Source organism: Loxodonta africana, chromosome 27 (genome assembly GCF_030014295.1).
Source record: "Loxodonta africana isolate mLoxAfr1 chromosome 27, mLoxAfr1.hap2, whole genome shotgun sequence".
NCBI lineage: Eukaryota > Metazoa > Chordata > Mammalia > Proboscidea > Elephantidae > Loxodonta > Loxodonta africana.
This window is the reverse complement of record NC_087368.1, coordinates 5,749,890-5,774,259: the sequence shown is the minus strand read 5'-3', so window position 1 is coordinate 5,774,259 and position 24,370 is coordinate 5,749,890. Positions and strand designations below refer to the sequence as shown.

The following is a 24,370-nucleotide window of genomic DNA, read 5'->3' as shown; positions in this document are numbered from 1 at the left end:
TTTGTGTCTCTAAGTCTAAGGTGTGTCTCTTGTAGGCAGCATATAGATGGATCGTGTTTTTTTATCCAGTCCGTGACTCTCTGTCTCTTTATTGGTCCATTTAGTCCATTTACATTCAGCGTAATTATAGATAAGTAAGTTTTTAGTGCTGTCATTTTGATGCCTTTTCATGTGTGTTGTTGGCCATTTCATTTTTCCACATGCTTTTTTGTGCTGAGATGTTTTTCTTAGTAGCTTATGAGATCCTCATTTTCATAATGTTTAACTTTGTGTTTATTGAGTCGTTACGTTTTTCTTGAGTTAAGGAATTGATATTCCTTTTTGTGGTTACCTTTTTATTTACCCCTATTTTTCTAAGTAAAAACCTAACTTGTATCGTTCTATATCGCCTTGTATCACTCTCCATCTGGCAGTTCAATGCCTCCTATATTTAGTCCCTCTTTTTGATTATTGTGATCGTTTATCTATTGATTTCCATGATTTCCTGTTGTGTGTATTATTTTGTTTATTTATTTATTTTTTAGAATTAGTCTTAATTTGTTTGTTTTTGTGCTTTCCCTATTTGAGTTGCGTTGATATCAGGACGTTCTGTTTTGTAACCTTGTGTTGTGCTGGTACCTGATATTATTGGTCATCCGGCCAAACAATCCCCTTTAGCATTTCTTGCAGTCTTGGTTTAGTTTTTGCAAATTCTCTAAACTTGTGTTTATCTGTAAATATCTAAATTTCTCCTTCATATTTCAGAGAGAGTTTTGCTGGATATATGATTCTTGGTTGGCAGTTTTTCTCGTTCAGTGCTGTGTATACGTCGTCCCATTCCCTTCTTGCCTGCATGGTTTCTGCTGAGTAGTCTGAACTTATTCTTATTGATTCTCCCTTGAAGGAAACCTTTCTTTTCTCCCTGGCTGCTTTTAAAATTTTCCGTTTGTGTTTGGTTTTGGCAAGTTTGATGATAATATGTCTTGGTGTTTTTCTTTTTGGATCAATCTTAAATGGGGTTCGATGAGCATCTTGGATAGATATCCTTTCGTCTTTCATGATGTCAGGGAAGTTTTGTGTCAGGATTTCTTCAACTATTTTCTCTGTGTTTTCTGTCCCCCCTCCCTGTTCTGGGACTCCAATCACTCGCAAGTTATCCTTCTTGATAGAGTCCCACATGATTCTTAGGGTTTCTTCATTTTTTTTAATTCTTTTATCTGATTTTTTTTTCAGCTATGTTGGTGTTGTTTCCCTGGTCCTCCAGAAGTCCCAGTCTACATTCTAATTGCTCGAGTCTGCTCCTCTGACTTTCTATTGCGTTGTCAAATTCTGTAATTTTATTGTTAATCTTTTGGATTTCTACATGCTGTCTCTCTATGGATTCTTGCAACTTGTTAATTTTTCCACTATGTTCTTGAATAATCTTTTTGAGTTCTTCAACAGTTTTATCAGTGTGTTCCTTGGCTTTTTCTGCATTTATCCTAATTTCATTTGTGATATCTTTAAGCATTCTGTAAATTAGTTTTTTATATTCTGTATCTGATAATTCCAGGATTGTATCTTCATTTGGGAAAGATTTTGATTCTTTTGTTTGGGGGGTTGGAGAAGCTGTCATGGTCTGTTTCTTTATGTGGTTTGATATGGACTGCTGTCTCCGAGCGATCACTGGGAAACTAGATTTTCCAGGTAGTCGGCTAAAAGAAAATGCAGTCAGATCCCTATCTGAATTCTCCCTCTGGCTCTGGGTATTCGGATGTTAATGGGACCACCTGGGGAGGGTGGGGGAGGGATCAGAGAGCTAGGAGTGTAGCACCACAGAATATAGAGCTGAACACCGCGTTCACGCTCCGCCCCCGTTCGCCAAAATCCGGGCGGGACGGGTCCCGGGCTAGGACGCTGATTTCCTTGCTCGGAGACCAGTCACTTCCTCCCGGGGACTTCTCCCTCCGGTGCGCGGCACCGCTCGCGCACTGGGTGGGCGTTTCCCGCACGAACGGGTGGGCCCGCCCCCAGGGTCTATTCAGGCGATTATAATTGGGCCCCGCGGTCACGCCCCGCCCATGCGCACGCCCAGATCCCAGCGGTATGACTTCCGGGTTAGGACGCTGCTTTCCCTGTTCCGGAACCAGTCACTTCCTCCTGGGGACTTCTCCTTATGGTGCGCCACACCTCTCGCGCGAACTGGGTGGGCGTCACCTGCACGACCAGGTGGGCCCGCCCCCTGGGTCAATTCCAGGGAATAAAAATGGACCCCGCACTCACGCCCCGCCCGCACGCGAGCCCAAATCCCAGCAGGACGGCACCCCGTCTGGGACGTTGATTTCCCCACTCCGGGAGCAATCACTTCCTCCCGGGGACTTCTCCTTCCGGTGCACCACACCTCTCGCCCGAACTGGGTGGGAGTCACTCGCACGACCAGGTGGGCCCGCCCCCTCGGTCAATTCAGGGTAATAAAAATGGACCCTGAGCTCATGCCCTGCTTGCGCGCGTGCCCAGATCCCAGCGGAATGGCTCCCCATCTGGGATGCTGCCTTCCGCGCCTCGAGACCAGTCACCTCCGAGGATTTCTCCCTCCGGTGTGCCGCGCCACACGCGCGGACTGGGTGTGCGTCCTCCTGCACGAACGTGTGGGCCCCGCCCCGGGGTCACTTTAGGGATATATAGTTGACCCCCCCCCGCTCGCGCCCCGTCCGCCTCTCGCCTAACTCCTGGTGGGACAGCACCCCAGCTGGGACGCTATTCTCCCCACTCCCAGATCAGTCACTGCCTCCCGGGTGCTTCTCCCTCCGGCTGTGCCTCTACGCCGCCCGCGCCAACCAGCTAGACTTCCTCCCGGGATGGGTTCGGGGGGGAGGGGTGGGCCCCTTTTCTGTGCCATATGCCCCCCTGGGCTCTGCCCCAGATCGGGCTCCGAAGGTCACCTGCCTGGTACGCTGGCTCCTGGTTCTGAAAACGGTCGCTGTCTGCCCGTATTTGTTCGTTTTCTGACTCTAAGTCTGTGCTTGTTGTTCAGAGTTCGTAGATTGTTATGTATGTGATCGATTCCCTTGTTTTTCCGAGTCTTTGTTGCAAGAGGGATCCACGGTAGCGTCCACCTAGTCCGCCATCTTGGCCCCGCCTCCCAGATAGTCATTTTAAAAATAATTTAAAAACTCTCAGTTTGTGCCTGACTCAAGGATCCCCGGATTTTGGAGAATTATCCATTTGTGATGATTCATTAACTGCAAAGTGACTCAGAAGGGCCAATCAGTCCATCCCATTTCCTTATATTCAAACCTGGGCAGGCATGTTGTGTGCCCCATCTAGATGTGTCTTTTTGTGTGGAGAATCAGCTTACTCAAGGAAAAACTCTGATAAGTCACTCTATATTTGGGCATTGTCATGTTTACATGGTTGGAATATATGCTAGGCCCATGTACCTTAAAGATGCTAGGAGTTACCATGAGTATTCATTCATACAATGACACCTTGCTATGGAACAGTAACTTGAAATTAATATCCATAAAGAAGATGGAACTTGTTCTCTCAGATAATCCCATCATTTATTACCCAAGATGGGGAGATCCTTCTTATGTGCTGTTGTGCCCTGGCTTGGTATTATGCAATAGAACATCCCATTAGCAATTTATCTGCCACTGTGGCTAAAATTGTCGATGATGTGGCCAATGGAATGGCCGCCCAACAAAAACTTTAGAATCCTTGGCAAAAGTAGTATTGGACCATGGGATAGTTCTAGATTTCCTCTTAGCCCAGCAAGGAGAGTTTTGCTCCATTGCTAACATCTATTGTTGCTCTTGGATTAACTGGAGATGTTGAAGAGGATATTGCTAAGATTCATCCAATGGCTGTTTGGGTACAGTCTATACCCCCTATAACTTTATCATTTTTTTTTATATCTTCAGTTGGCTACTTAATAGTGCAGGTTCTTGGTCATGGTCTCTGTTGCAAACTGGGTTAATTATTTTAACAATAATCTTTATTATTGGAATTACAAAATGTGTTATGCGATGTGCATCTACAACAGGAACTGATAACCCTGCTTCATCTCATGCTCAGAGAATTATGTATATCAACACTGCATTCAAGATCATGCTCAAAGAATTATGCATATCAACACTGCATTCAGGAACCCAAAATTAGAGAAGCCTCATGACTTACGTTAGCCATTTGAAAGTAAGTCAGGTTGTTCCTCCAATGTGGCCATACCCTATCCACTCCCCATACCGAAATCCCTGAAGACAGCTGCTCAGCCATAGCATGATGGACGTACTGGAGCTGCCCAGCAACCAAGATACCGATGGTCCCTGATTATGGGGGAAAAGGGGCTTAATGTGAAAAACTAGAAAGGCATGAATTATGAAGGTTGAGCCACCACCTGGGAGTAGCATATTGCCAAACTCATGCAGAAGACATTATGCCCATAACTGTGAACAAAGGATGTTCTTCAGAACCCTTGATCAAAAGAACAGAATGATGTGGGATATAAAATCAAAAGAGGCATCTGATGTAAAGTAAAATGGGTGAACTAATGCTAAAGCTCTGTATAATCTTTCACACAGATTCAAACCCTGTTGCTTAGGAACCAACCCTGTCATTAAGGAAACTCTATTCTTTGTGGTCAGGCTAAGAATGTGGATATTACATGTCCTGGTGTCTGTAACCAAACCTTATTGAAAGTTTTTGTGTTAGATCACTCCAGAAAATCTTATGTTCTGAGCAAGGTAATGTTTAGCAATCTGTTCCCGATAGTATCTGTTACGCCATCATCATGTCATCATGTCAACAGTGGAAGAGATAAAGAGAGGGGCTTAGTCCAATGGGAAGTTATGATAATGATTTTTCCAGAAGGTACTTGTACCAATGGGACCTGTCAAACTACCTTCAAGACTGGTGTGTTTATCCTTGGTGTTCCTGTCCAGCCTGTGGTTTTAAGATACCCAAATAAGCTGGACATGATCATGTGGACGTGGCAAGGACCTGGAGTGTTGGAAATGCTGTGGCTCGCCCTGTGTCAGTTTCACAGTTAGGTGGAAATTGAGTTTCTCCCAGTTTACCACCCTTCCAAGGCGAAGAGGAGCCCGGTGCTATACGCCAGCAACATGAGGCGCGTCACGGCAGAGACCCTGGGCGTCTCCGTCATGGATTTCACGTTTGAGGATCGTTAGGTGGCCCCAGCGGAAGGACAGTCCGTCTCCCCTCCGACACTTGCCTTCTAGAATTTGCTAGGCTTGTGAGAGGCCTGGGGCTAAAGCTAGAAAAACTTGAAACAGATAAAAAGCACAAAGGTGAAGAGGGGCGAGAAGACTGACTTGTGGAGTTCACGGAGTACTTGGAGGTACCCCTTTCCGACACGCTGGACTGCATGTTCTCACTGACGAGAGCGGAGGTGGCAAGATGAACCTGCGGAAAAATGTGATCGCTTTGTCCGTGGTGTGCAGAGCGTCTGAGACTCTGGACACCATCCAGCTGCCATTCAAGATGTATGCATGGCAGGAGGACGGCTGCATAAATGAGGAAGACCTGTCCTGCATTCTGAAGACAGCCTTGGGCGTGGCAGAGCTGCTTCTGATAGACCTCTTCAGCGGTGTGAATGAAGATGAGAAGAATCTCTTTTGCTGACAGGTTTGCACACATGTACCCAGACTTTGCAGAAGAATATCTGTATCCTGACCAGGCACGGTTTGAAACCTGCGCTTAGACTCTTGTCAGTGCCAACCCCGAACAGCCTCTGTACTGACTTCAACCCGGAAAGCACTGACCCCGGGAGAAAGCCTGTCCATAGGAAACTGGACTAGGACAGAAGGTTCTGGAGTGAGGAACCTCCCCGGCTCTGTCACCATGCCCTACCAGGGGCTGTGGCTCCCCATTTGCGCATGAGGATATCTGGTGTTCTCTCTCCCCACAGGGCCTACACATGTTGTCTCCAGACTGAGGTTTTAGAAGACGTAGGATGTGTAAGGGACAGTGGTGACAGGATGGTTAAGCACTGGGCTTCTAGCCAAAAGGTCAGTCCTTGGAACCTACTAGCAACTCTGTGGGAGAAAGATGTGAGTCTGCTTACTTAAAGATTTACAGCCTTGGAAATCCTATGGGGCAGTTCTACCCTGTCCTGCTCTTTTTTGATTGTTGTTTGCTTGATATATTTTTTTCCATCCTTTGAGTTTTTAGTTTGTGTCTCTAAGTCTAAGGTGTGTCTCTTGTAGGTAGCATATAGACAGATCTTGTTTTTTAATCCATTCTGCCACTCTCTGTCTCTTCACTGGTGCATTTAGTCCATTTATATTCAGAGTTATTGTGGATAGGTATGAATTTAGTGCGATCATTTTGATGTCTTTTTTGGTGTGTTGTTGACAGTTTCTTTTTCCCACTTAATTTTATGTGCTGAGTAGATTATCTTTATATATTGTCCTTTCCTCATATTTGTTGTTGTCAATTTTGTTTCTGCTGAGTCTCTATTTTTCCCTTGTATTTTATTTTGATGTGTAGGATAGTTTGTCTCCTTTGTGGTTACCTTGTTTACCCCTATTTTTCTAAATTTAAACCAAACTTTTATTCTTTGTATCACCATATCTTCCTCTCCATATGGAAGGTATATGATTACATTTCTTAGTCCCTCTTTAGTATTTTAACATTGTCTTCTTTTACATAATAATATTGCTATTACCCTGTTTTGAGCTTTTCTTTTTTTAATAATCTGGCTTTGTTTTCTTGGATTACCCTGTCTGGGTTGACTTCTGGTTGCTCTGCCCAGTGTTCTAGTCTTGAGTTGATACCTGATATTACTGATTTTCTAACCAAAGAACTCCCTTCAGTATTTCTTGTAGTTTTGGTTTGGTTTTTTAAAAATCCCTAAACTTGTGTTTATCTGCAAATGTCACAATTTCACCTTCATATTAAAGAGACAGTTTTGCTGGATATATGATTCTTGGGTGGGAATTCTTTTCCTTCAATTTTTTAAATATGTCATCCCATTGTCTTCTTGCCTGCATGGTTTTTGCCGAGTAGTCCGAGCTTATTCTTATTGGCTTTCCTTTGTAGGTGACTTTTCATTTATCCCTCGCTACTCTTATAATTCTTTATCTTTGGTTTTGGCAACTTTGATTATAATATGTCTTGGTGACTTTCTTTTAAGATCTACCTTATGTGGAGTTCGATGAGCATCTTGGATAGATATGTTCTCATCTTTCACGATATTGGGGAAATTTTCTGCCAAGAAATCTTCAACAGTTCTCTCTGTATTTTCTGTTATCCCTCCCTGTTCTGGTACTCCAATCACTCATGGGTTATTTCTCTTGATAAGAGTCCCACATGATTCTCAAGGTTTCTTCATTGTTTTAAATTCTTTTATCTGATTTGTCTTCAAATATATTAGTGCCAAGTGATTTATCTTCAAGTTCAAAAATTCTAGCTTCTACTTGCTCAATTCTGCTCCTCTGACTTTCTATTGAGTTGTCTACTTATGTAATTTTATTGTTAATCTTCTGAATTTCTGATTGCTGTCTGCCTATGGATTTTTCCAGCTTGTTAGACTTTTCATTATGGTCCTGAGTAATCTTTCTAGTTTCTTTAGCTGCTTTATCTGTGTGTTGCCTGGCTTGTTCTGGGGGTTGCCTCATTTCCTTCCTGATGTCTTCAAGGGTTCTGTATATTAAACTTTTGTATTCTGGCTCTGGTAATTCCAGGAATGCACTTTCATCTAGAAGATCCCTGGATCTTTGTTTTGAGAGCTTTATGAGGTGATCATGGTCTGTTTCTTTATGTGACTTGATATTGACTGTTTTCTCCGAGCCATCTATAAGTTATCGTATTAATTAATGCTTGCTTACTGTGTCATAGCTTCTTGCTTTGTTTTGTTTTGATATACCCCTATGAGTTGCTTGAGTGAGCTAGCTTGATTATTTTCACCTTTGTAGCTCTGACGTCCTGTCCCCAGATGGCTAGAGCTGCTATCCGGTATATCAGTCTAGGAGTCCATTCAGGTTTCTTGTATGAATTCAGCTCAGGTGTCGAGGTAGCTGATCATCAAGTGTGTGGTACAGGCTCTGTCCTACAGTCTTAGAGGGGCAGGGGATATTGGCGTATATACCGGTATCTGATTGCAGCAGGGGGTCACACTCTGAACAAAGCAGAGGACTGAGAACCAACCCCCGAGTGTCTCTGAGGAAAGCACGTCCCTGTTCCCTAGAGCCTGCAGGTAGGTGGGTTCTGCAGATGGACCATGGGCATCCAATGTTTTTGTTTGTAAGGACTGGGAGGTACCAGTAATCTTTAGACCCCTGTCGTGGGTGGCTTCGTGACCTGAGTGGAGCTACTGTCTTTAGGTCCCTGATGTGGGTAGGTGAGGACCTTGTTTAATAGGCAAAGCAATGTCGAACATCAAACACTCACCTCTCCACCACACAGCTGAAACAGTTGGATTCTGCCAAAAAGGGCCTATTCCCCCCAAAATAGGCCCACACAGGTCCATGCAGAAGGGAAGGGTGCTGAAAGCCCATGGATGGTTTATGCCTGGACAGGAGCCGCTTCTGTCCTGAGCTCCCCTGGTTAGTGGAGCTAGCAAATTATCTTTTCCCCCAATTGCAAATTTTTTCCTTCCCCAAGGCCAGGAGGATGGCTCTAGGTGCTCAACAGGGCCTATCTCAGGCCCAGGGAATTCAGCAGCTGAAGCCACCTTGGGGCTGGGGGGCGCGCAGTAAAATATACACAAGTACTTAGCTTCTGCCGAGAGCGCTGTTCTTTTCAGGTTCCGGAGGTGTGAGTAGGCTGTGTGGCTGGCTGTTTCTCCCTGAGGGAACTGCGGCTGAATGTTAGTACCAGTCCACCGCCACCACCGCTCTGGGAATGGTGCCTGAGTGCTCCCCACGATTCAGGTCTGGTAACTCCTCTCCGCTTCTGAACGCTCTTTTCCTCCCCTGCCCCTCAGTTCATTGTCTAAGCTTGCCTTTGAAGCTCAGGGCTCCCAGCTTGTCACAAATATACTTGTTTCACTTATTTTTTGGGGTCTTTGTTGTAAAGAGGGCTCGATGGAAGCGTTTGTCTATTCCACCGTCTTGGCTCTGCCTCCCGTTGTTACCGTTTTGAGTATTTTTTTTATCTTGATTTCCCTGTCTGGGGTGACTTCTTATTGCTCTGCCCAGTGTTCTAGTTTTGGGTCAATACCTGATATTATTGATTTTCTAACTAAAGAACTCCCTTTAGTATTTCTTTTAGTGTTGGTTTGGTTTTTACAAATTCCCTAAACTTCTGTTTATCTGGAAATGTCCTAATTTCACCTTCATATTTGAGATATGGTGTTGCTGGATATATAATTTTTGGCTGGCAATTTTTTTCCTTCAATTTTTTATATAAGTGATCCCATTGACTTCTTCCCTCCATGGTTTCTGCCGAGTAGTCCGAGCTCATTGTTACTGACTCTCCTTTGTAGGTGACTTTTCGTTCATCCCTATCTGCTCTTAAAATTCTCTCTTTTTCTTTGGTTTTGGTTTTGGCTGTTAAAATTATCTCATCTTTCTTTTGAGATCTACATTATGTGGAGTTCGATGAGCATCTTGGATAGATATCTTCTCATCTTTCACGATATCAGGGACGTTTTCTGCCAAAAAATCTTCAACAATTCTCTCTGTATTTTCTGTTATCCCTCCCTGTTCTGGTGCTCCAATCACTCGTGGGTTATTTCTCTTGAGAGAGTCCCACATGATTCATAGGATTTCTTCATTTTTTTAATTCTTTTATCTGATTTGTCTTCAAATATATTGGTGCCAAGTGCTATATCTTCTGTCTCACCAATTCTGCCTTCCACTTGCTCAATTCTGGTCCTCTGACTTTCTATTGAGTTGTCTACTTCTGTAATTTTGTTGTTAATCTTTTGAATTTTGGACTGAAGTCTCTCTATGGATCCTTGCAGCTTATTAAATTTTTCATTATGTTCTTGAATAACCTTTTTTAATTTCTTCATCTGCTTTATCTGTGTGTTCCTTGGCTTTTCTGCATATTGCCTGATCTTCTTCCTGATCTCGTTCCTGTTGTCTTGAAGCATTCTATATATTAATCTTTTGTATTCTGCATCCAGTAATTCCAGGAAGGCACGTTCATCCAGAATATCAGTTGATTCTTTGTTTTGAGAGCTTGTTGAAGTGATCATCATCTGCTTCTTTATGTGGTTTGATATTGACTGTTGTCTTTGTGCCCTCTGTAAGTATTGTATTAGTTCATTTTATGTTTGCTTACTATATCCTAGCTTCTTGCTTTGTTTTGTTTTGATATATCCATATAGGTTGTGTGAGTGAGCTAGCTTGATTATTTCCACCGTTGAAGCTCTAACGTCATGTCACCAGATGGCTAGAGCTCTTACCAGGTATATAAGCCCAGGAGTCCATTCACTTTTCCTGTATGAATTCAGCTCAGGTGTCCAGGTAGTTGGTCATCAAGTGTGTAGTACAGGCTCTGTCCTACAGTCTTAGAGGGGCAGGGGTGATTGGTGTAGGTACCAGTATCTTGTTGCAGCAGGGGGTCATGTTCTGAACAATGCAGGGGGCTGACATCCATCCCCTGAGTGTCTGTGAGGAAAGAGCATCCCTGTTCCCTTGAGCGCATAGTGGGATGGGTCCTGCAGATGGACCTTGGGCACCCAATCCTTTTGGTTTTAAGGACTGGGAGGTACCAGTTATCCTTCGACTTCTGTTGTGGTTGGCTGGGTGACCTGAGTGGAGCCACCAGTCCTTAGGTCCCTGATGTGGGTAGGTGAGGACCCTGCTTAATAGAGAAAGCAATGTCAACCTCAAACGCCCACTTCTCCACCGCACAGCTGAAACAGTTGCAGTTTGCCAACAAGGTCCTATTCTCCTGAAATAGGCCACACATGTCCATGGAGGGGAAAAGGTATTCAAAATCCATGGATCATTTATGCCTGGACAGGAGCTGCTTCTGTCCTGAGCTCCACAGGTTAGTGGAGCTGGCAGATTATCTTTTCCTTAGCTGTGAATTTATTCCTTCTCCAAGGCCAGGAGAATGGGTCAAGACACACAACAGGACCTATCTCAGGCCCAGGGAAATAGGCAGCCACTGAAACTGGCTTGCAGGCTGGGGGTGCGGTAAAATATATGCAAGTACTCAGCTTTTGCAAGAGCGCCGCTCTTCTCTGGTTCTGGAGGTGTCAGTAGGCTGTGCAGCTGGCTGTTTCTCCCTGAGGGTACTGCGGCCAAACACTACCATCAGCCCACTGCAGCTTGAGGGTTCCTAGCGATTCAGGTCCAGCAACCCCTGTCCACTTCTGGACCATCTCTCCCTCCCCCTGCCACTCAGTCCATTTTCTAGCTTTGCCTTTGGTGGTCAGGGCTTAGCTTGTCATAAATGCAATCGTTTCACTTGGTTTTTTGGGGGGTCTTTGTTGTAAGAGGGTTCTCTGGAAGCACCTGACTACTCTGACATCTTGGCCCCCACTCCAAGAATATCTTTCTCAAATGGCTGATCATCATCATACCTTCACCAAGGTTGAAGCCTTATCTAGTAAAACCAGGAAGGCCAGTAACACAATTATTATTTAATACTGTTCAAAATTTTGGCCAATTCAATTGAAAAGGAGAAGAAATCAATAATGTTAGTTAGAGACAAAGTATGTCAATATTGTCAAGAAATAATATAAAATTATTACTATTGACAGGTGCGATAAACTATATGACAAACCACAAGGCTATATTATAAAAAAAATCTCAAATTTGCCATGTACTTCCTTCTTGCCAAGCCATCTTCTCAGTGCTTCACACGTTATTATCTCATTTAATCCTCACAAGAACCCTGTTGTTGTTAGGTGCCATTGAGGCAGTTCTAATTCACAGCGACCCTGTGCACAACAGAACAAAAGACTGCCAGGTCCTGCACCATCCTCACAATCGTTGCTATGCTTGAGCCCATTGTTTCAGGCATTGTGTCAATCCATCTCTTTGAGGGTCTTCCTCTTTTTTGCTGATCCTCTACTTTACCAAGCATAATGTCCTTCTCCAGGGACTGATTCCTCCTGATAACATGTCCAAGTTATATGAGACCCAGTCTCGCCATCCTTGCTTCCAAGGAGCATTCTGGTTGTACTTCATCCAAGACAGATTTGTTCATTCTTTTGGCAGTTCATGATATATTCAATATTCTTCACCAACACCACAATTCAAAGGCATCAATTCTTCTTCAGGCTTCATTATTCATTGTCCAGATTTTGTGTGCATATGAGGCAATTGAACACACCATGGCTTGGGTCAGGTGCACCTTAGTCCTCAAAGTGATGTCTTGCCTTTTTGACACTTTAAAGAGATCTTTTGCAGCAGTTTTACCCAATGAAATTCATCTTTTGATTTTTTGACTGTTGCTTCCATGGGTGTTGATGAAATCCTTGACAGCCTCAATCTTTTCTCCATTTACAGTGATGTTCCTTGTTGGTCAAGTTGTGAGGATTTTTGTTTCCTTTTTGTTGAGGTGTAATCCATAATGAAAGTAGTGGTCTTTGATCTTCATCAATAAGTGCTTCAAGTCATCTTCACTTTCAACAAGCAAGGTTGTGTCATCTGCATAATGCAGGTTGTTAATGAGTCTTCCTCCGATCATGATGCCCTGTCCTTCTTCATATAGTCCATCTTCTCGGATTATTTGCTTAGCATACAGATTGAATAGGTATGGTGAAAGGATACAACCCTGATGCACACCTTTCCTGACTTTAAACCATGCAATATCCCCTTGTTCTGTTTGAATGACTGCCTCCTGATCCATGTACAGATTCCTCATGAGCACAATTAAGTGTTCTGGAATACCTACTCTCTGCAATGTTATCCATAATTTGTTTTGTTCCACACAGTTGAATGCCTTAGCACAATCAATAAAACATACGTAAACATCCTTCTGGTATTCTCTGCTTTCAGCCAGGATCCATCTGACATCAGCAATGATATCCCTGGTTCCATGTCCTCTTCTAAATCTGTCTTGAATTTCTGGTGGTTCCCTATTGATATAACGCTGCAGCCACTTTAGCATTCAAAATGATCTTCAACAATTTTTTCTTGCATGTGATATTAATGATATTGTTTGACAATTTGTGCATTTGGTTGGATCACCTTTCTTGGGAATAGGCATAAATATGGATCTCTTCTAGTCGGCTGCCAGGTAGCTGTCTTCCAAATTTCTTGGCATAGACAAGTGAGCACTTACAGCGTTGCATCTGTTTGTTGAAACATCTCAATTGGTACTCCGTCAATTCGTGGGGCCTTGTTTTTTGCCAGTGCCTTCAGTGAGCTTGGACTTCTTCCTTCAGTACCGTTGGTTCCTGATCATATGTTACCTCCTGAAATGGTTGAACATCGACCAGTTCTTTTTGGTATAGTGTCTCTGTATATTCCTTTCATCATCTTTTGGTGCATCCTGTGACGTTTAATATTTTCCCCATAGAATCCTTCAGTATTACAACTCGAGGCTTGAGTTTTTTTGTCAGTTCTTTCAGCTTGAGAAATGCTGAGCATGTTCTTCCCTTTTGGTTTTCTATCGCCACGTCTTTGCACATATTGTCATAATACTTTACTTTGTCTTTGCGAGCCGCCCTTTGAAATCTTCTGTTCAGCTCTTTTACTTTATCATTTTTTATCCTTTTGCTGTCGCTACTCGAAGTTCAAGAGCAAGTTCAGAGTCTCTTCCGACATCCATTTAGGTCTTTTCTTTCTCTCCTGCCTTGTCAATGACCTCTTGCTTTCTTAATGTATGATGTCGTTGATGTCATTCTACATCTTGTCTGGCCTTTGGTTATTAGTGTTCATTGAACCAAATCTATTCTTGAGATGGTCTCTAAATTCAGATGGAATTTACCGAAGGTTGTACTTTGGCTCTCATGGACTTGTTCCAATTTTCTTCAATTTCGACTTGAACTTCCATGTGAATAATTGATGGTCTGATCTGCAGTCAGTGCTGGCCTTGTTCTGACTGATGATATTGAGCTTTTCCATCATCTCTTTGCACAGACGTAGTCAGTTTATTCCTGTGTATTCCATCTGGCAAGGTCCATGTGTATAGTCAACATTTATGTTGGTGAAAAAAGGCATTTGCAATGAAGAAGTCATTGGTCTTGCAATATTCAATCATGGGACCTCTGGCATGATTTTATTACCAAGGCCATATTTTCCAACTACTGATCCTTCTTCTGTTTCCAGCTTTCACATTCCAACCACCAGTAGTTATCAGTGCATCCTGTTTGCATGTTCGATCAATTTCAGACTGAAGAAGTTGGTGAAAAATCTTAAATTTCTTCATCTTTGGCCTTAGTGTTTGTTTCGGATTTTAATAATAGTCATATTAACTGGTCTCCCTTTTAGGTATGTGGATATTATCCTATCCCTGACAGTGTTGTGCTTCAGGATAGATCTTGAAATGTTCTTTTTGACATCGAATGCAATGTCATCCCTCTTCAAGTTGTCTTTCCCAGGGTAGTAGACCAAATGACCAATACCAGTCCATTTCACCTCACTAATGCCTAGGATATTGATCTTTATGCATTCCATTTCATTTTTGACTGTTTCAAATTTGCTTAAGACTGCTTATTGAATAATCCATCCTTTTCCTACTGATTTGAATTGTTCCCCTGCCACAAACCAAGTTCCCGTATATAACTTGGGTCCAGTTCTAGACTTCCTATTCTATTCAATTAGTGTGTATATTCCTATACCAGTCCCATATTGCAATGTCTGAATGTCTTTACATATTTTCAAAGGCAGTTGACTAAGTGATTCCAAAGCTATTTGGGTGAGTAAACAAATGAGAATAGCAAAAAGACATAAGACAAACAAAGGTAGTGGGTGAATTGTGCAATAAAATGTCCCTAATGAGGAGGCTGTGATACTAGCGAAGGGATAAAAAGACAGATCAATGAACAGAATAACAAGTCTGTATCTTCACCTATTTATATAAACATAGCATATTATAGGAAACCCTGGTGGCATGATGGTTAGGAGCTGCTAACCAAAAGGTCGGCAGTTTGAATCCACTAAGCACTCCTTGGAAACTCTATGGCACAATTCTACCCCGTCCTATGGGGTCGCTTTGAGTCAGAATCGACTCGACCGCAAAGTGCTTGTTTTTTTTGTTTCTTTGTTTGCTTTAGGGTATTATAAAAGTAAGTCTTAAATAGGGAAAGTGTGAATTATTAAAATAAAAGGATAGTCTTAGGATAATTAGTTGATATTTTAGGAAAAAATAAATCTCTACTTCACATATTGTTAATAATAAATAGTGGATTAAAGACAAATTAAAAAATTAAACAGTAAGAATAATAGAAGAAAACATAGATGAATATTTTTATAATTTGAGACAAAGCAGAAAAACCATAATAGAAAATATTCATATATTTAACTCCATAAATGGAAATTTCTTTATGGCAAATGATAACAACAAGACAAAATAAAAACGCAAATGCCAAACTGGAGGGGGAGGGGTTGCTGTATATAATAGACAAAACCGTAATATTCTAGAAGTGTAAAGAGCTCTTTCAAGTCAACAAAGAGATAAACAAGCCAATATAAAAGAGCATGAACAAGCACTTTTCAAAAAAAGAAATACAAATCACCAACAAAGATATGAAATGACCTTCAACCTCCCTCATAATTAAAGAATGCATATCTAACAATCTTTTTCACTTGCTAAGTTTGGCAAAGGTTTTAAAAACAATGATAAGAAGAATAATATTACGGAGTATTGTTGTAGATGTGAGAAAGAGGGACTTTTATATATTGTTGAGAAGGTAAACGGTGAACCATTTTTGGTGGGCAAGTTGCCAACTAACTGACTAAATAAATGAATAAACCTAAAGTCGGATCCAGTAATTCCGCATGCAGAAACTTAAACTCTACTGTAATGCTAGCACAGCACACCAGGATGTAAGTCCCAGGTCTTTAGTTGGAGTCTCACCTATTATCTATAGAGATAATCACACAATAGGCTGACTCCAGGGCGTTTATATCACCCAGCCCTAAAAACCACAAAGTGCACAACACCAATACAGTCCATTTAGATTAGCTTGGTCCAAGCTCAGTCGGGTCCTTTCCCTATATCTTCAATTGTTCAAAAATCCTTAATGTCTCATATCATTTATTATACAGTCATACATATATGTACCCTTAGACACATATGGAAACTCTGGTGGCCTAGGGGTTAAGAGCTACGGCTGCTAACCAAAAGGTTGGCAGTTCGAATTCACCAGGTGCTCTTTGGAAACTGTATGGGGCAGTTCTATTCTGTACTATAGAGTCTCTATGAGTCAGAATCGACTTGACAGCAATGCTTTTGGTTTGGTTTTTCATTAGACACATACACACACTCATGCCTACGAATACATGAAAAAAATCCAAAAGGATATATATCAAAAAATTTTGTGACAAGACTACTCTCTTCTATCATTACTGCTCTGACTCAGCCAGGTAAGAGAAAAAAACAAGAATCAGGAAGAAGCTATTGTGTATGGTGCCCGTCAGCGTTAAGTGAATGGAAAAGAGCTTTAACCCAAGGTCCTCCCCAAGGCCTTGTTCCTTTAGCATGGTAAGATCAAAGTGCTGCTGGAGTTGGCTTATACTGGCTCTCAAGAGCATATTATTAACTTTTCAGGAATTTCGTGAGTCTGTTGATAAACACCAGTTACCAGTTGCCAGCCAGGTTGACTCCAACTCATGGTGACCCCATGTGTGTCAGAGTGGAACTGTGCTCCACAGGGTTTTCAGTCGCTGACATTTTGGAAGTAGATTGCCAGGCCTTTCTTGAGAGGCACCTCTGGGTAGACTGGTACTTCTAACCTTTTGGTTAGGAGTTGAGTTTGTTAACAGTTTGCACTACCCAGGGACTCCTTGGTAAACAAACATTATTAAAAAATCACATACGTAAACTTATAATTTAATAAATTATAAAAAGCAAAGGTTAATCAGCCCTCAAAATGCATCACTTCCAGTTATGATTTACTGCATTTTACTATTATGTCTGCTCTTGAGATTACTTCCATCTGTTGTATCTTGGTGATGGATATGGGCTGTATTGCTGTGCTGCTGTGTGTCTCTCCCCAACTCTGTGATCATGACATCACGTTGGTAGCTTGAAATTTGCCGTCGCGGGAGTATTTACACCATGAGAATTAGCAGGCACCACAAATCAATACCTTTTTTTCTTTACATGGAGCTGGTTGTTACACATTTAACAGCACACCACTGGGTCAGTCACTCTAATAGGAACAATGTGTACATTTTCTGTATTCTCTGTGGTGAACTGTGTATTATCAATGGGGGCTTTTTGTTTTACATGTATTTTAACAAAAGGGGAAAAATGCCAATTAGACCTCCCTACCTAGAAGTAGAATAAGTGGGTTAGTGGGTGAGAAAGAAAACATGTTCCACAATCACAGTACATGAGGTTAAAAGGGTTTCTCTGGGACCAAGGGTGGCTGCATATGTTGAAGGACACAGGATGCGGAATTCGTGGGTTTAACAAGATTGAAAATCGTGGCGGCTCCAGAAACTGACACGCAATTGCACTTCACTGGCACTAAAAAAAATATTTCAAGTCTAATACTCTCGCCAGTAAAATGAATTGGGTAGTGGCTATATGCTAGGCATTGCTTTGCTTGTCCTGTACTTCAACTTAAGGTCTAAAAAAAAACTCCAACTGTGAAAGGAACATATTCTAAACTGTCTGACACTCAACTAGTACATTCTCACGCCTGGAGAAGCTCGTGTCAACTCATCATGTGGTTCTCCATCTGTACAATAAATGACCAACCTGGGGGAAAAAGGAGCTTCCCTGTGGCAATGTACTTAAAAGAGTTACCAAATTTAATGTGTCATTTTTCTTTTATAAATAAATAATGTTCCAAACTTGCTAACCTTTTCCATGATGAAAACGACGTCAGCAATGCACCTAAAGGATATTTGAAAAAATACATTTGTCTTTTCAGGGCAAAGGTTATGTTCTAACAAAATGAAAGACAGAGAGAGAGTGTAACAGCTTTTCAAAACAAACTCATGCAGTCCCGAGGCAAGATGAGAAGGCAGAAAGTGAGAGGAGCTGGTTGGTGGACGAGGGAAATCTGGGGTGGAAACGGCGAGTGTGCTGTCGTTATAGAGAGAGCAACTAGGGCCACATAACAACATGTTTATAAATTTTTGTATGAGCAACTAGAGCTGTAAACTTTCACTTACAACACAATAAAAAAAATTAAACTCGTACTTTGGAGAGAGTATACTGACAATGGGTAGTGTAAGTGTCTCTAGTGTTAGGTGATTTTGAGGCAGAATATTATGTAAGTGGGCCACCTATTAACATCATTTCTATGCTTTAAACACTTGGAAACAGGGTATTCGTTCCTCCTAAAAAACTAAAATAAGGTAATTTGTTAACAATATGAAAATGTAGAACCTTCCAATTATTTTGCAACAATAACTGATTGACATTAGGAAAAATGGAAATTGTTAGCTGAATTTCAACAAGGAGCTTTGCATACCTGGTGGATAAGGCTGAAAAATGAGTATCACAACTTGTTAGGCAAAGTCCATAAAGCGCTTTTTCCATTTGGTATCTGTGCCTGTTGCTCAAGTTCTTTTTCAAGTACTGGAATAATCTGAATTTAGAACTAAACCAATATTGTCAAAAAATTGAGCGTATTTACCTTTGCTAAAACACACACACGGATATACATATAAAACCAAAACAAAACGAAACCGTTGCCGACAAGTCAATTCTGACTCACAGCAACCTTGTAGTACAGAGTAGAACTGCCCCATAGGGTTTTCAAAGAGCGCCTGGTGGATTCAAACTGCTGACCTTTTGGCTAGCAGCCAAACTCTTAATTACTACACCACCAAGGTTTCCATATATACATATATATATATATATACATATACATGAACAACAACAAACAAAAACCAAACCGGTTGCCATCAAGTTGATTCCAACTTATAGTGACCCTAGAGGACAGAGTAGAACTGCCCCATAGGGTTTCCCAGGAGAACCTAGTGGATTCAGACTTACGACCCTGACCTTTGAGTTAGCAACTGAATTCTTAACCGCTACGCCACCAGGGTTTATAGACATATGTATATATTATATACACACACACACACACACACGTATTTTTTAGTGAGAACAAAAGTGTGCTGTGTCCTGATAAGTAAAAATATTTCTTTTATTTATTTGTTTTTATTGTGCTCTAGATGAAGGTTTACAGAACAAATTAGTTTCTCATTAAACAATTAATACACATATTATTTTGTGACGTTGGTTGCCAGCCCGGCGACATGTCAGCACTCTCCCCTTTTTGACCTTGGGTTCCCCATTTCCATGTGTCCAGCTTTCCTGTGCCCTCTTGCCTTCTCCATCTTGCCCCTGGGCTGGTGGGCCTGTTTAGTCTGGTATACACGGTTGAGCTACGTGCATTATTGTTTGTTTTATGGGCCTGTCTAATCTTTGGCTGAAGGGGGAACCTCAGGAGTGACTTCAGTATTGAATTAGAAGAGTGTCCGGGGTCCATACTCTTGTGGTTTCTCCAGTCTCTGTCAAACCAGTAAGTCTGGTCTTTTTTTGTGAGTTAGAATTTTGTTCTCCATTTTTCTGCAGCTCTGTCCGGGAGCCTCTCTTGTGATCCCTGTCAGAGTATTTGGTGATGGTAGCCAGGCACCATGTGGTTGTGCTGGAAAAATAAAAATATTTTTTAAAGGTAGTTCATTTGATATTTATATTTTCTTTACAAAATTTGAAAGTGTAGTACTTGGACCAGCAGCACCAGCACTACTTGGAAGCTTACTATAAAAGAAGGTTCCAGGTCACTGCTTTGAGTTAAATGCAAGAATTACCTGCACTGATGAGTTTGGTATAAGTACAATCAGGAGAGGCCAAAGCTATTTACTGCCAGGTAGGGTGAGGGGTTAGAGGTGGTCTGCTCTTGCAGTTAGAAGTTTTGAGGATGAAAATAATTCTTGACATTTTGAAGTGAGTTTGTGTTAAAACAGATTTTCTGGGGTAGGTGGAGCCCCTAACCAAAGACCAAACCCAGTGCCATCGAGTCAATTCTGACTCATAGCGACCCTATAGGACAGAGTAGAACTGCCCCATAGAGTTTCCAAGGAGTGCCTGGCGGATTCCAACTCCCGACCGTTTGGTTAGCAGCCGTAGCACTTAACCACTACACCAGCAGGGTTTCCGGTGGAGCACCTACTAGGTATAAATTCCAACTCCAACTTTTATAATGGCACTCAGTAGTAGATGTATAGAATAATATTCAGAGCCCTGGTGGGGCGATGGTTGAGAGCTTGACTGCCAGCCGAAAGATCGGCAGTTGGAATCCACCACCCACTCTTTGGAAACCCTATGGGACAGTCATACCCTGTCCTATACTGTCATTATGAGTCAGAATCGACTTGACAGCAAGTTAACATAACATTTATCATGTGCCAGGCATTGTTCTAAGTTCTCATGAGTTACTTAATTTGACCCTTTCTACAACTCTCAGAGATGGTGAGTCTGCTATTATCCTCAGTTTACAGATGAGAAAGCTCAGGTACAGAGAGGTTGTTTGCTCAGGGTCACACCCCTAAAAAGTAACAAAGCCAGGATTTGGAATATAGTCCATCTGGCTCCAGAAACCAAGTTCTTAATCATTACACTACACTGCCTATGTATAAAATGTATAAATGAATAAATATTCATATATTGGAGGTGTATACACAAATATTTTTATTGATGGGGAACATGATCAAAAAAATTTGGGGACCACTAGCCTAGGGGATATAATCTCAAACTCTAGCGTGACATAAAAAGCCTTTTGTGATCTGGCCCCAACCAATCTCTCTGACCGCAGCTGTTGCTCACCTCCCTTGAAACCTGTGTTCTGACTTCTGCCATATTGAACGAGCATCCTAGCAGCTCACTGAATTCCCAATGGCTTCTCTTATCTCCTACTCCTACTTGAATTTAGGACCTCCACCTGCCCTTCTCAATTCCCAGCTTCTCGACTTCCGTCACGTCCCCTCATTCCCCCTGACACAATGCCAAGGCCAGCCCAAGTATCCTATCTACACTCCCGGCACTCTCTGTACGCTTCTCCATGACCCTTGTTTCACTAATTTGTAATTATCTATTCACTTGTTTGTCTACCACCCTTGACTGCAGTGTCCTATCTTGTTAGTTTCTTATGTCTAGCATCTAGTACAGCCTGACGTATAGTAGGTGATGTTCATAGGAATAAATGAAATATCAATGAAAGAGAAAGCAACCATTGCCCTAAGAGTTGTTCTTCAACCTGTTATTTGTATAATGGCCACCAGAGGGGGGCAGACGAACATGGTCGAGTGAACACCACACATTTAGAAGAATTAGGGGCCAAAACTTTAAAGAATTATCCTAGATCTGAAAGGGAAGTTGAGTGGTCATGTAGGCCATTGCCGTGTTCTATACAAAACTTTTCAAATAAGCACAATGATATTTAAAATTTTTTTGGTTTGCTTTTTTTTTTTATCTAGGTAGTCTTCCCACCACTCTTTGCCAGTTTGTTTTACTGTGGTGGTTTTCGTGTTGCTATGATGCTGGAAGCTATGCTACCACCAGTATTTCAAATACCAGCAGGGTCACCCATGGTGGACAGGTTTCAGCGGAGCTTGCAGACTAAGATAGACTGTTAAGAAGGACATGGTGACTTCTAAAAAAAACTGGCCAATGAAAACCTTCTGCATAGCAGCGGAACATTGTGTGATATAGTGCTAGAAGATGAGTCCCTCATTTTGGAAGGCACTCAAAACACAACTGGGGCAGAGCTGCCTCCGTAAAGCAGAGTAGACCTTACTGACTCAGATGGAGTCAAGCTTTCAGGATCTTCCTACGCTGATGTGGCAAGACTCAAAATGAGAAGAAACACCTGTAAATATCCATTAATAATTGGAATGTGGAATGTACGTAGCATAAATCTAGGAAAACTGGAAGTCTTCAACAATGAAATAGAACACGTAAAGACTGATATCCTAGGCATTAGTGAGCTTGAAATGGACTGGAATTGGTCATTTTGAATCAGACAATCATGTGGTCTACTCTGCTGGAAATGACAAACTGAAGAGGAGTGGTGTCACATTCATTGCCAAAAAGAACATTTCAAGGTCTGTCCTGAAGTACAGTGCTGTCAGTGATAGGATAATATCCATACTCTTACAAAGAAGACCAGTTCATATGTCTATGATGCAAATTTATACACCAACCACTAATGTCCTGTAGGGTCGCTCTGAGTCAGAGTTGACTCGAGGGCAGCACGTTTGGGTTGTTTTTTTTTTTAATCATTAATATCACATGCACATAAAAATTTGCTCGAGAAAATTCCAAACTGTCTGCAGCAGTATATGGATAGGGAACTGCCAGGAACTCAACAGAATTAACAACAGGATCTAATTCATAGAGTTTTTGTGAGGATTAAATTATTTAATACTATAAGGTGCTTAGCACAGCAATACCGACCTATCTATTTACATATCAATTCCAAACTCAAGGGGACAGGGATGATGGCAAGTCAGATGGTCAAGAGCAGGGAGGCCAAAGGATGGGACACATCTCTCAGGAATGGGGTCCTGGGACCCATTAGAAACAGGCAGCATCACAACCCAGTTCAACGTTGGTTGCTGGAGAGCAGAGGCCCCTTCCCTGCCAAACAGCTCGGGTTGCACCATTGACATCACATGGACACTGCTATCTGGAATCCAGGGATGGGATTAAAAACAAAAAAAGACAAACCCATTGACACTGAGTCAATCCCGACTCATAGCAACCGTATAGGACAGAGTAGAGCTACCCCATAGGGTTTCCAAGGAGTGCCTGGTGGATCTGAATCACCAGCCTTCTGGCTAAAAGCTGTAGCTCTTAACCACTGAGCTACCGTGGCTCCAGGGATGGGATGAGCATGTGCATAAACCAGTTGCTACCGACTTGATTTAGACTCATGGTGACCTGATGTGTGTCAGGGTAGAATTATGCTCCATGGATTCTTCAAAGGCTGACTTTTTAGAACTAGATCACCAGGCCTTTGTCTGAGGTGCCTCAGGGTAGACTCCAACCTTCAACCTTTTGGGTAGTAGCCCAGCACATTAACCATTTGCCCACCAGGGACTCTAGATGTGCATAAAAACTAAACTCATTGCTGTTGAGTCGATTTCAACTCATAGCGACCCTATAGGACAGAGTAGAGCACCCCACAGAGTTTCCAAGGAGCACCTGGTGGATTCGAACTGCCAGCCTTCTGGTTAGCAGCATGAAGCTCTTAGCCACTGTGCCACCAGGGTTTCCAATACGTTCATAAAAAAATTTATTTTATTTTATTTTTTTTATGGGGGAAGGAAAGACAATGTTAGCTTCTTGTCCTTCTCAGCACCATCACATCCAGAGAGCTCTTCCCCTCAGCAGCAGCAGCAGCAGCAGCATGTCTTCAGCCACACTAGAAAATGGAATTGTTTTCTTGAAATATTTTCTTGGAAGGGGGAATAATCCCTTATGGAGGAAGAAGTAGAAAGGTCTTGGGTATTAAAGCATCCATTTCCAGACAATATCCTGGGGACTGCTGGGACCAACAAAGAGGCCATGAATGTGAGACCAAGAGAGCCTGGTCTGTTTGAGCAGCTACAGAGAGGACTGCACTCGTATCACTAACGGAAAACGAGAGGAAGGATGAAGGAGGTGCCCAGAGATGGCTTGGATGAATGTCTTATCGACTAAGGCTGACAGGATGGCTTGGTGCCCTGGTAGAATCACAGGGAGTTTAGAAACGCACAGCCTTGTTTTCCTGCTTAACTTCTCCCTATTCAATCTCTTTGCTTCCTTGGCTGTGGTGACCCTGCTTTTTCTTACTTCCTTGATCCTCCTATTGTCTTTGACAATTGTGGGCACTTCTCAAACCCCTCTTCTCTTCTGAATGGCTCCGCTGAATGGCTATCATACTTCTTGGATATGTGCTACTTATTTGTCATTTCACCCCTCATGTCCTATGCTCTGGAAAACCCTGGTGGCATAGTGGTGAAGTGCTACGGCTGCTAACCAAAATGTCGGCAGTTCGAATCCACCAGGTGCTCCTTGTAAACTCTGTGGGGTAGTTCTACTCTGTGCTATAGGTTCGCTATGAGTCGGACTCTACTTGACAGCAATGGCTTTTTTTTCTTCTTGGTCCTACGCTCTATCTTCTGCTACGAAAAGGGATGAATATTTTATTTAGTTTTTTAACTGGTCACATATTTAGATTATTTCTCCCTAGCTGGGCCATTGTTTGGAAAACCTGGTGGTGTAGTGGTTAAGTGCTACAGCTACTAACCAAAAGGGCAGCAGTTCAAATCCACCCGGCGCTCCTTGGAAACTCTATGGAGCAGTTCTCCTC

The 24,370-nt window shown here is 42.2% G+C and overlaps 1 long non-coding RNA gene and 1 pseudogene across 2 annotated transcripts in view; both read left to right on the top strand.

Annotated features, from left to right (window-relative positions):
* The window catches only part of LOC104847334 (uncharacterized), a 763,513-nt gene that overhangs the window by 320,442 nt on the left and 418,701 nt on the right, over positions 1-24,370 (top strand). The gene's annotated exons all lie outside the window — the stretch shown is intronic.
* Positions 4,965-7,229, top strand: LOC135228736 (lysophosphatidylcholine acyltransferase 1-like; annotated as a pseudogene).